The 12,703-nt window shown below is 44.6% G+C and overlaps 1 protein-coding gene across 2 annotated transcripts in view; it reads right to left on the bottom strand.

Annotated features, from left to right (window-relative positions):
- The window catches only part of pex11b.L (peroxisomal biogenesis factor 11 beta L homeolog), a 39,116-nt gene that overhangs the window by 5,237 nt on the left and 21,176 nt on the right, over positions 1-12,703 (bottom strand). The gene's annotated exons all lie outside the window — the stretch shown is intronic.

Here is a 12,703-nt window from a genome sequence, read left to right as displayed (position 1 = left end):
TGAAATTAAATAGTTCTTATATGGTGCAGGCTGCTGGGACATGTGAGTATATAAATATATATCAGATTATCTGAATCACTTTGGTCAATATCAGACCAGACAATAGGAAGACTCAGTCACTCCCTGCAGTACAAATTGCAATGAGAATGGAGGTAGATATTTGAGTCGAGGGCTCCCATGTTGTTCCTTTGTGTGTGGGAGGAGAGGGGCACTCGCAGGCACATGGCACAGGCAGACTTGGAGTTTACTCACGCTGGGACCCTTTGTGTGACAGATATTTTAGAGTGAGTGGCCCCTATAATGAGCCACTTTATTGCCGGGGACAATAGCGAGGTAGGGAGAGCTTTATATAACTCTGCTGAATCAGTAATAACTGGAGCCTCAGATCCCCAAACTGAACAAAACAAAACTCCGTCTCACAGAGGGGCAAAAATAGCAGAAAATTTGATTTTCACAGCAGCTGAACTAGGGCAGATACAGAGTAACAAGATTTCAGTCCATTCAATACACACATGGGATAAGTCCCTACTATGGGGGTAATTAGCCATGAAATACACCCATAGGGCACCAATACAAGACATTCCTGATTTTTGGCTCACTGGATACACAGACCTTTGCTTCCCAGGGGAGATATTCTTCTTCCTCTCCCTGGTACCTCACGTAAAGAAGTGATAATTATTAACCCCGCAGCTCTATGGAGATCTGATTAAGTGACTGGTCCCCTGTTAACAGCAAACATCCTGCCCTGCTCATGTTTTTCTCGGAAGGCGAGTGGTAAACAGAGCGTTGCTGAGCTCCATCCTACCATCTGACGCCAGCGTTACCCATATGGCAGCACACACAGCACTTGCCTTTCCTTGGAAGCATCATCATCATCATTCATCATCATTTATTTATATAGCGCTGTCAAGATACGCAGTGCTTTACTGCAGTTATAGCAAACAGGGAATAAATGGTGGCTAACAGACAAGGATTACAGAGTACAATGGGGTTTACAAACTAAAGGTTAGGGTACAATTGAGACATTAGGATTATATAAACACTTTGTCATTTTTGATACAGCAATGATTAATTAAGGTACAACGAATAAGCCTCTTTAAACAGATGGGTCTTTAAGGAGCGCTTGAAAGTTTGGAAGGAAGGAGAAAGTCTGACAGCTTGTGGCAGAGAGTTCCAGAGAAAAGCAGAAGCCCGAGAGAAGTCTTGTAGATGAGAATGGGCAGAAGTGACCAGAGGAGAAGTGAGGCGAAGATCAGAAGCAGAGCGTAGGTTTCGTGAAGGAGAGTATTTGGAGATTAGAGATGAAATATAGGGAGGGGTTTCATTATTAAGGGCCTTGAATGTGAGTGTAAGTAATTTGAATTTTGATTCTAGAAGAGATTGGGAGCCAGTGAAGGGACATACATATGGGAGCAGCTGATGTTGAGCGGCGAGCTAGATGAATGAGTCTAGCGGCCGCGTTTAGAACAGATTGGAGTTGTGAAAGGTGACTTGTTGGAATACCTGTGAGGAGTAAGTTGCAGTAATCAAGGCGGGAGATGATGAGAGACTGAATGAGTGTTTTAGTTGATTCTGAACTGAGATAGGGTCGTATTCGAGCAATGTTGCGCAGTTGAATACGGCAAGATTTTGCAAGTGTTTGAATGTGTGGTGAAAAAGACAGATGAGAGTCTAAGATAACTCCTAGGCAGCGTGCCTGTGTGGTGGAATGAAAGGTGGTGTTGTTTACGGTGAGTGATATCTGAGGGACAGGGGAAGATCTTGGAGGAAATATGATGAGTTCTGTTTTAGAAAGGTTCAGTTTCAGGTGGCGCTGTGACATCCAGGAGGAGACAGCAGAAAGACAGTCTGTGACTTGGGAAAGGACAGAATTAGAAAGATCAGGAGTAGACAAGTAGAGTTGGGTGTCATCAGCATAAAGGTGATACTGAAGTCCAAATGACTGAATGAGTTTTCCTAGTGAAGTTGTATAGAGCGAGAACAGCAGGGGGCCAAGAACAGAGCCTTGAGGAACTCCAACAGAGAGTGGGAAAGTAGTAGAAGTAGAGTTAGAGAAGGAAACTTTAAAGGAACGGTCAGACAGATAAGATGTAAACCATGAAAGAGCAGTGTCCCGAATGCCAGCTGAGTGTAGAATGTCAAGGAGGAGTGTGTGGTCAACTGTGTCAAAGGCTGCAGAGAGATCTAGTAGGATTAGAATGGAATAGTGACCTTTAGACTTTGCCAATAGAAGATCATTGGTTACTTTGGTGAGGGCAGTTTCAGTCGAGTGTGATGGGCGGAAGCCAGATTGCAAGGGGTCGAGGAGGGAGTTGTGAGTGAGATGCTGGATCAGGCGTTTATAAACAAGCCTTTCTAGTAATTTGGAGGCGAATGGAAGAAGGGAGACCGGTCGATAGTTAGTGGGAGAGCTGGGATCAAGGGAAGGTTTTTTGAGGATAGGAGTGATTAGTGCTTGTTTGTATAATGATGGAAAGGTACCAGTAGAGAGTGAAAGATTAAATAGGTGGGTAAGTGCAGGAGAGAGTGTATCAGAGATTGGGTGGAGAAGGCGAGAGGGTATGGGGTCAAGGGAGCAGGTGGTGGGTTTTGAGCTGGCTAGAAGTTTGCTGACTTCATCTAGAGTTGCAGGGGTGAAGGAGTGCAAAGTAGATGTGAGTGCAGGGATCTTAACTAAAAGACATAGAAGACATATTATCCCATAAGATTCATTTGGATTTTGTTGGTTTATTTTCCTTTAAGAGAATGCATCTCATTTGAACCTGGCAACAAATGCCCACTAATTCATACATAGACTGGCATCAGATGTAGGGACCCATAGCTACAGGGCAAGGGTAACTTTTTTCTTAGTGGAGTCTAATTAAAGATATTTTCGACATGAATTCCATCATGGCACCCCAGCGCCGATTCTACGTATAATTAGGGTTGCCACCTTTTTTGGAAAAAAATACCGGCCTTCCTATATATTTAGATTTTTTCCCGGCTAGGTGGCAACCCTCAGTATAATACCCAGAACCCACAGTAGAATAAATACAGGGCCAATTCCATGTATAATACCCAGAACCCACAGTAGAATAAATACAGGGCCAATTCCATGAATAATACCCCAGAACCCACAGCAGGATAAATACAGGGCCAATTCCATGTATAATACCCCAGAACACACAGCAGGATAAATACAGTGCCAATTCCATGTATAATACCCCAGAACCCACAGCAGATAAATACAGGGCCAATTCCATGTATAATACCCCAGAACCAACAGCAGATAAATACAGGGCCAATTCCATGTATAATACCCCAGAACCCAAAGCAGCATAAATACAGGGCCAATTTCATGTATAATACCCCAGAACACACAGCAGATAAATACAGAGCCAATTCCATGTATAATACCCCAGAACACACAGCAGGATAAATACAGGGCCAATTCCATGTATAATACCCCAGAACCCACAGCAGATAAATACAGTGCCAATTCCATGTATAATACCCCAGAACACACAGCAGGATAAATACAGGGCCAATTCCATGTATAATACCCCAGAACCCACAGCAGATAAATACAGTGCCAATTCCATGTATAATACCCCAGAACAAACAGCAGGATAAATACATGGGCCAATTCCATGTATAATACCCCAGAACACACAGCAGGATAAATACAGGGCCAATTCCATGTATAATACCCCAGAACACACAGCAGGATAAATTCAGTGCCAATTCCATGTATAATACCCCAGAACTCACAGCAGGATAAATACAGGGCCAATTCCATGTATAATACCCCAGAACCCACAGCAGATAAATACAGTGCCAATTCCATGTATAATACCCCAGAACAAACAGCAGGATAAATACATGGGCCAATTCCATGTATAATACCCCAGAACACACAGCAGGATAAATACAGGGCCAATTCCATGTATAATACCCCAGAACACACAGCAGGATAAATTCAGTGCCAATTCCATGTATAATACCCCAGAACACACAGCAGATAAATACAGGGCCAATTCCATGTATAATACCCCAGAACACACAGCAGATAAATACAGGGCCAATTCCATGTATAATACCCCAGAACACACAGCAGATAAATACAGAGCCAATTCCATGTATAATACCCCAGAACACACAGCAGATAAATACAGGGCCAATTCCATGTATAATACCCCAGAACCCACAGCAGATAAATACAGGGCCAATTCCATGTATAATACCCCAGAATCCACAGCAGATAAATACAGGGCCAATTCCATGTATAATACCCCAGAACACACAGCAGGATAAATACAGAGCCAATTCCATGTATAATACCCCAGAACCCACAGCAGATAAATACAGGGCCAATTCCATGTATAATACCCCAGAACCCACAGCAGGATAAATACAGTGCCAATTCCATGTATAATACCCAGAACACACAGCAGATAAATACAGGACCAATTCCATGTATAATACCCCAGAACCCACAGCAGATAAATACAGGGCCAATTCCATGTATAATACCCCAGAACCCACAGCAGGATAAATACAGTGCCAATTCCATGTATAATACCCCAAAACACCAGGCAGGATAAATACAGTTCCAGTTTAATGTATAATTCCCTAGAACTGTACACACAGCAGGATAAATAAAGGGCCAATTCCACGTTTAATACGTATGCCATATGTTTTTTAGGAATTATTGGTGTTGCTTTTTGGACACTGCCTATGCCACTAACCAATGTGACTGGCAGTTTTTGGGACAGACACAGACACATTATTCTACACCACCTTAAGTTTGCCATTGGCAGCATTTGGGCACAAAGTTCAGTGGTTCCAGCAGTGGATCTTGCCCGCTCCCCTGTAACTGGTTAAACACAGCAGCCTCCTGCAGAGACAACGGCCCTTGTATCTTTCCACCAATTCTGTTTGGGTCAATGTTTAACCCGAGGAGAATGTTCTGTGTATGGTACTCTGCCCCAGGACCTGTGCTCAGGCATTTCACCCCTCTCAGGGAGGTAAAGTGCACAAGCAAACTCACAGCTCATTGGCTGCTCTAGTATTAGCCTGGGCCTCTGGATTAATAACTAACCCATGTTTATTGCTAGAAACCAACCCGCGGGGGAGGCACAACACACAGTACCTAGAAAACCTGGCAGCCTCCCACAGCGACATACACACTATCATAACAAGTAAAGATGGAAACTACACAAGATTCTCCCTTCTCAGAGACAAAGGTCAGACCCTTGGATACCAGGGCAGAAATGTATTTAAAATAATTTGTACAGCTGCACACGATACACTGCCTATGTACAGTCCCCCAGATTACCATCTTCCCCTAGGAGGCAGAGCAAAACACCTACCCCCAGCAGATTGTTGCACAACACAATGGTTAACGTAGGCCCCAATTGTGGTTTAAGGCAGTTTCAGGGCAGTGACGTTATCCTCATTGCCCCCTCACCTGCGACTCATTCATGCGGCAAGTTATGCCAGGAATGCTAAGTATGGCCAACGTCCACTTAAAGAGAGTCTGTATGTGGCTCTAACCCTAATACACTAACGCTAACCCTGTGTTTTCCTGTACTAATGAGCCCTGCTATGACTCTCTTCCTAAGTGCCCATCCACCTGCAGAAATACATCTACTTTCCTAAAAACAGCGCCCTCTGCTGCTTACAAGTGGATTTGCAGAAAGTGTCATCTGGACATGGAGAGACCTTCCTGCAGAGGTGGGGCAGGTTTATATAGACTAAAGGTGGCCATAAACATAACAATTACGATCTTTCTTGGAAAAGATCTTTCCAAGAAAGATTGTTCGTTTCAATACACACGTGTAGAGCTGAATCATCAGATATACTGATAGAAACAATAGAATTCTACCTGTATCTGATGAGTCAGCATTAACAATGACGATGTTTGGATTCCTTCAAAGGCACCCGATCAAAATTTTCCATCCAGCCCGATCAATGAGCCAACCAATATTCAAGTCTTCTGCCGATATTGGTCGCCTCTTTTCCCACCATACGCGCAATGAATATCGTATGAAAATTAATTTTGTACAATATGATCTGTGCGTCTATGGCCACTTTAAGAATGAATCTAGGGATTATGTCATGATTTTTATCGTGTCATTTTTATTTCTAAATTACACTGCAAATAATTCACTGTACAATATAAAATGTTATTCCTGAACCAGCAAGTGTATTTAGTTGTAATATTGGTGTGTAGGTGCATCTCAGCTCATTTTGCCTGGTCATGTGATTTCAGAAAGAGCCAGCACTTTAGGATGGAACTGCTTTCTGGCAGGCTGTTGTTTCTCCTACTCAATGTAACTGAATGTGTCTCAGTGGGACCTGGATTTTACTATTGAGTGTTGTTCTTAGATCTACCAGGCAGCTGTTATCTTGTGTTAGGGAGCTGCTATCTGGTTACCTTCCCATTGTTCTGTTGTTAGGCTGCTGGGGGTTGATATCACTCCAACTTGCAGTACAGCAGTAAAGAGAGACTGAAGTTTATCAGAGCACAAGTCACATGACTGGGGGCAGCTTGGAAACTAACAAAATGTCTAGCTCCATGTCAGATTTCAAAATTAAATGTAAAAAAATCAGTTTGCTCTTTTGAGAAATGGATTTCAGTGCAGAATTCTGCTGGAGCAGCACTATTAACTGATGCGTATTGAAAAAAACATGTCAGTATCCCTTTACAGTTAAACTGAGTCTTGAGTCACATGTAGGCCTCGCGCCTCGCTGGGCTTTGTCTGCTTGTTGTGTGACTACTAAGAGCTGCATTGAGCGACTCCCATTGTCGTGCCACAAGAAGCCTATGAAGAGAGGCATGCTCATGATCCATGTGTCTGGCTTCATAGTGGCAGAACAAAGGGCAAGCGTTCCCATTGAACTCATCCCACGAGTTGTACACATGTCTGACTTCATATGGACAAAGGCGTTCCCATTGTATTGTTCTCATCACCTGCAGCATTGGCAGTTTGCTTGGAAGGGAACAAAGATAATAAGTGTGGGAAGCTCCTGCCCAGCACAAGGTCTCCACGAATGTGTCTTATGTCCCACTGAGCTAACAATTGGTATACAGTCTATATGCCTTTACTGAAGGAGACGCAACAAGATTAATTCAGGACCCTTCGTTTATACCAATGTATTGCAGAGCAGGCAGTAACCCTTCTAACACATTAGACAGGTCACTTCACATTCTAATTTCACCATATGCCCATACACCCTCTAATATCATGCACCGGCATGGTCCCAGCAGTCCTAGTCTATAGTCTGGGACACGGAGGACCCATAGATGTGGTCTTAAAGGAGAAGGAACTAAGTAAGCTTTATCAGAAAGGTCTATATAAATACACCAGTAACCCCTCAAAGTAATGCTGCTCTGAGTCCTCTGTCAAAAGAAACACCACATTTCTTTCTTCCTTACTCATGGGCTTCTGTATCAGACTTCCTGTTTTCAGCTTAAACCTCCAGGGCTAGGGCTTGAGCATGCTCAGTTTGTTCCTCTCTCCCTGCTGTAATCTGAGCCCAGAGCTATGAGTGAGCAAGGAGAGACTCGGCAGGAAGTGATGTCACGCCAAGCTAATATGGCAGCTGCTATCCTAAACAAACAGAGAGCTTCTAGAGCTGATTACTCAGGTATGGTAAAGCATTCTACAGAATAAATATAGTGTTATAGCTTGCATTATTGTCGTTATTTTATTGGCAATTAACTGCTTCAGTAGCTTTCCTTCTCCTTTAGCCAATGAGCTGCATAGTCCCCTGTTATGACGCGGCCGTTGGCCTAGAAGCCAAACAATTGGATCACCCAGTTTGACCCAGCACATGGATCGCCAAGATCCACATGTTAAGGGAGGTCTTGCCTTGTATGGCCAGTTTAAAGACAAATGCCAAGAGGGCTAGTTTCATTGATATCGGGTAATATTGCAGCAGTGCCGACTTTCAGTGACTTGAGCTGAGAGCTTTTGGCAGCACTTGTTTTCACTGTATGCGCCACCTAGTGGCAGAATGCAAAATGTTACTAAACATTGATATTTATTACATCCCATTCTACCAAATTGCACCCATGGCCACAACCCGACAAGCCCCACCACTTGGGGTGCCCCCTGCTATAGTCGATGGCAGCCCCGCTTATATTTATATTCTATTTATAAATGATATATATTTATATTCACTACTGTTGCATTAATTCCACTGTAGACGTGAATGACTCAGTTGCTGGGTAGAATAAGTATCTCCTTATTACTCCAGCCGTCCTCACCCGCAGGCCAATGGCCCCCCTATAAGTGACACGATGTTCTGTATGTTATAGTAATAGTGACAGGCGACTTTCCTGGGCTAACGTCAGGCAGGTAACAGGATTATCTGAGGGACACATGACCAGGCAGATTGCAGCCCCTCCGGCCAGGGAAGCTGATGTGGCATCACTACTCTGCTACTGTGCGTGGGAAGTGACATATCAGATAAGGGACAAGAGCCTGGGGGAGTCCTGGGAACATACTACTTCCTACAGGGGTGTCTGCAGACAGGTCCGGACTGAGAATTAAAATAGGCCCTGGCATTCCAGGTACACAGAGGCCCAAACAGCCCGCGCCAGCCCACTAAATACTGACTTTCTATGGGACCTTATAGCAGCCTCTCTGGCATTTGCCAGAACCCACAGATTGCCAGTCCGGGACTGTCTGCAGATCTCTGGCTGCTCCTGAACTACAACTCCAAACATCTGCCCTCAATAACAGTCCCTTCCCCTGATACCATTGTGCCTTACTATACTCACTGTCCCACAGTTACATTCCCTCTCTCTGACATTGCCTTGTCTTATAATACACACTGTCCCACAGCTACATTCCCTTTCCCTGACATTGCCTTGCCTTATAATACACACTGTCCCACAGCTACATTCCCTTTCCCTGACATTGCCTTGCCTTATAATACACACTGTCCCACAGCTACATTCCCATTACCTGACATTGCCTTGTCTTATAATACACACTGTCCCACAGCTACATTCCCATTACCTGACATTGCCTTGCCTTATAATACACACTGTCCCACAGCTACATTCCCTTTCCCTGACATTGCCTTGCCTTATAATACACACTGTCCCACAGCTACAGCCTCCTTACTCTTGCCTTACTATAGCTATTGGGGAAATGGGGTGCAAGACATTTCTTTTCTACGCTGGAGGGCCTGGCAGTTTGTACACCTGCTAAAGAGGGTTCTGCATGCAACTGGCAGCAATAAAGGACAGGACCCCTACAGTGAGTGCATGTGCCCCTCAATCTATGCCGTGCCCTTGGCTGCTCTGTATGTGGGCAAGAACCACACTGAGCCCCAAATATCATATACTAAACTTCAGCACCACTTGCGAACCCACAGAATTCTGCAGCAAAGGGCAGGAGAAAAGTGTAACCTGGAAGCATACATTCTATGACAGGTAAGTGGTTAACAGAGTAAAAGGTGTTGGAGACAGAGCAAGGTGTTAGAGCCCCTGGGTTCAGACAAAGCCGCTAAATGGAATTGTTTTGAATCTTCTTATTCCTGGTACTCGGAACTAGCTACTCGGCCGCCTGTAATTAAATATAATCAGTTCCAGAGATGTGCCGGAAACTCACAGCAATGATTCCCAGCAAAGCATCAAAGACGAGGGTTAACCCTTCTACTGCTGGGGTTGGCAAAACCTTACAAAACTGGCAAATACAAGAAGTCTTCTCTGGGCAAACTGTCTGTGCTAACTAACACTTCTGCTGGCAGTTAGTGCCATATAGATAACTAATGTATTTGTACCAATATCCAAAGAATTAATAATCTGGGCACACAATACCTGAGTAGTACCTCATACTGTACTGCCTGCCTAGGGAACATCATTGCTCACAACCAGACTCCATACATTGAAGAGTTAGCTTGCCCCTTTGAACCATACAAACTGAGAAGAAGAACATGGATCAGAGCCAGATGGACCCATAGCACCCACCATAGGACCTCCCTATCCATAGCCACAGTGTATACATGAACTGACCCATACCTACAGAGAAGAAGAACATGGATCAGAGCTATATGGACCCATAGCACCCACCGTAGGACCTCCCTATCCATAGCCACAGTGTATACATGAACTGACCTATACCTACAGAGAAGAACAACATGGATCAGAGCCATATGGACCCATAGCACCCACCATAGGACCTCCCTTTCCATAGCTTTACCCATAGCCACCATGTATAAATGAACTGACCCATACCAATGGAGAAGAAGGACATGGATCAGAGCCAGATGGACCCATAGAACCCACCATAGGAGCTCCCTATCCATAGCTTTACCCATAGCCACCGTGTATACATGAACTGACCTATACCAACGGAGAAGAAGAACATGGATCAGAGCCAGATGGACCCATAGCTCCCACCATAGGACCTCCATATCCATAGCCACCATGTATACATGAACTGACCTATACCAACAGAGAAGAAGAAGAACATGGATCAGAGCCAGATGGACCCGTAGCACCCACCATAGGACCTCCCTATTCATAGCTTTACCCATAGCCACCATATATATATGAACTGACCCATACCAACAGAGAAGAAGGGCATGGATCAGAGCCAGAAGGACCCATAGCACCCACCATAGGACCTCCCAATCCATAGCTTTACCCATAGCCACCATGTATAAATGAACTGACCCATACCAATGGAGAAGAAGGAAATGGATCAGAGCAAGACAGACACATAGCACCCACCATAGGACCTCCCTAGCCATAGCTTTACCCGTAGCCACTCATGACTGGATCAATGACTGGATGAGTGGGGGACTGGGGATACCAATGGGGTCCTCATCCATCTGGGGGTACTGCAGTGAGAGGGTGTGTGGCAAAGGAGGACCCAGAGATGGAAAGGAATCATTGGTGGGACAGGGCTTGAGTAGGTTATGGGGCATAACTGGGACTTCATGGGGCCCTATATTACTTGTAAGGTAGGGCCCACCACCCAGGGTGCCTAGGTAAACAGCAGGCTAAAACACCACTGGGGTTTTGTTGATACTCTATGAATAAACCCAAACAAGATGAGTCACATGATGAGCCTAAATACAATCTCTAGTTCTGGCTCCCATCCCTTCTTGTATTATTTATGGAATTCTGGCCAGGATTGAAGAGATGTTATGTTGACTCCGTGCCCCCTGGTTGTGTGAAGGCCAATCAGCACTGATCTCGGTGGAACAAACACTTCTTTTCTTGGTGCTGTTAATAAACAAGATGCTGTTGGGGGTCTCTCCTGGGAACAGCTTGTTTGTTTATAGACACGGCTTCAAAGAGATATTGTCCAACAGGCCTTCTGCATCCGAGGAACCTTCCTTCCAAGAATAGGCAGTGGAGGCTGGAAGGAGGAGGCCGCCCAGCTGTTTTGTGTTCCCAGGGACCTCTGGTCAGATGGTGGGAACTTCTTCTGTGTCACGTAGTCCCTGCAAGAAGATCTGTATCTGGGCCCAGGATCAGAACCAGCTCTGGCACAGGGAATAGACTCACATACAGAACATTAGAGAGATCTTTATCTCCGGGAGCCGAGAGCAGAGGCAGAGCTTCCTCTGTACATAACATAATGATAATTGGGGGAAATTACATTTATTTTCATTAAGGGGCTCATTATCCAGAGCTGAGCCATTGAAGGGCACGTCCGTCCATTCAGAGATCTCTAGGTACCTTCAGATATTGAAACTGCACAGCAATTGGGGGGCTAAAGCAATTGGGCAGCAAGTACAGGGACTAGGCAGGCATCTACTATTACTATTATAGTATGTAAATGGGTCCCATTTTAGGGACCCCTCACTGTAGGCCCTATAATTAGCCTTGACTTTCCCAATAATGGCTAAAATCAAATCCAAGAGCCAACTATGGCAGGGTTCCCATGGTGGGGAGAAGAATTTGGAATGAGAGTTCAGTAGAAGAGATACCATGGGAATAAATTACAGGCTCATTACCCAACAGAGGAATTCAGATGCTCACACCAAGCCTGTTTGTGGGATCCCTTATTTGCTTTATGGAGCCAACACCAAGAGGAAATATCTGGCGAGCACCAAGGGAACAAAACTGCACCTCCTCCACTTGGGTGTATACGATAGAACCAGTATCACCTCCTTGTATATTTGCCCATATAACCCAATAAAATAACTCAACCAGCAGCCTTGTGTCTTTATATGGTCACAGAACAACCCCTCAGGGACTTCTAATATCCTTATCATTTACAGTAGGGGGTACATTATCCCTTATAATACATGAGTGATATTTAGAGTTCCCTGTATAACTCAGCCTGCAGCCTTGTGCCTTTATATGGTCACAGAACAACCCCTCAGTGACTTCTAATATCCTTATCATTTACAGTAGGGGGTACATTATCCCTTATAATACATGAGTGATACTCAGAGTTCCCTGTATAACTCAGCCTGCAGCCTTGTGCCTTTATATGGTCACAGAACAACCCCTCAGTGACTTCTAATATCCTTATCATTTACAGTAGGGGATACATTATCCCTTATAATACATGAGTGATACTCAGAGTCCCCTGTATAACTCAGCCTGTAGCCTTGTGCCTTTATATGGTCACAGAACAACCCCTCAGTGACTTCTAATATCCTTATCATTTACAGTAGGGGGTACATTATCCCTTATAATACATGAGTGATACTCAGAGTTCCCCGTATAACTCAGCCTGCAGCC

Source organism: Xenopus laevis, chromosome 8L (genome assembly GCF_017654675.1).
Source record: "Xenopus laevis strain J_2021 chromosome 8L, Xenopus_laevis_v10.1, whole genome shotgun sequence".
Classification (NCBI taxonomy): Eukaryota; Metazoa; Chordata; class Amphibia; order Anura; family Pipidae; genus Xenopus; species Xenopus laevis.
The sequence above is the reverse complement of the archived record's forward strand: the minus strand, read 5'-3'. Positions and strand labels throughout refer to the sequence as shown.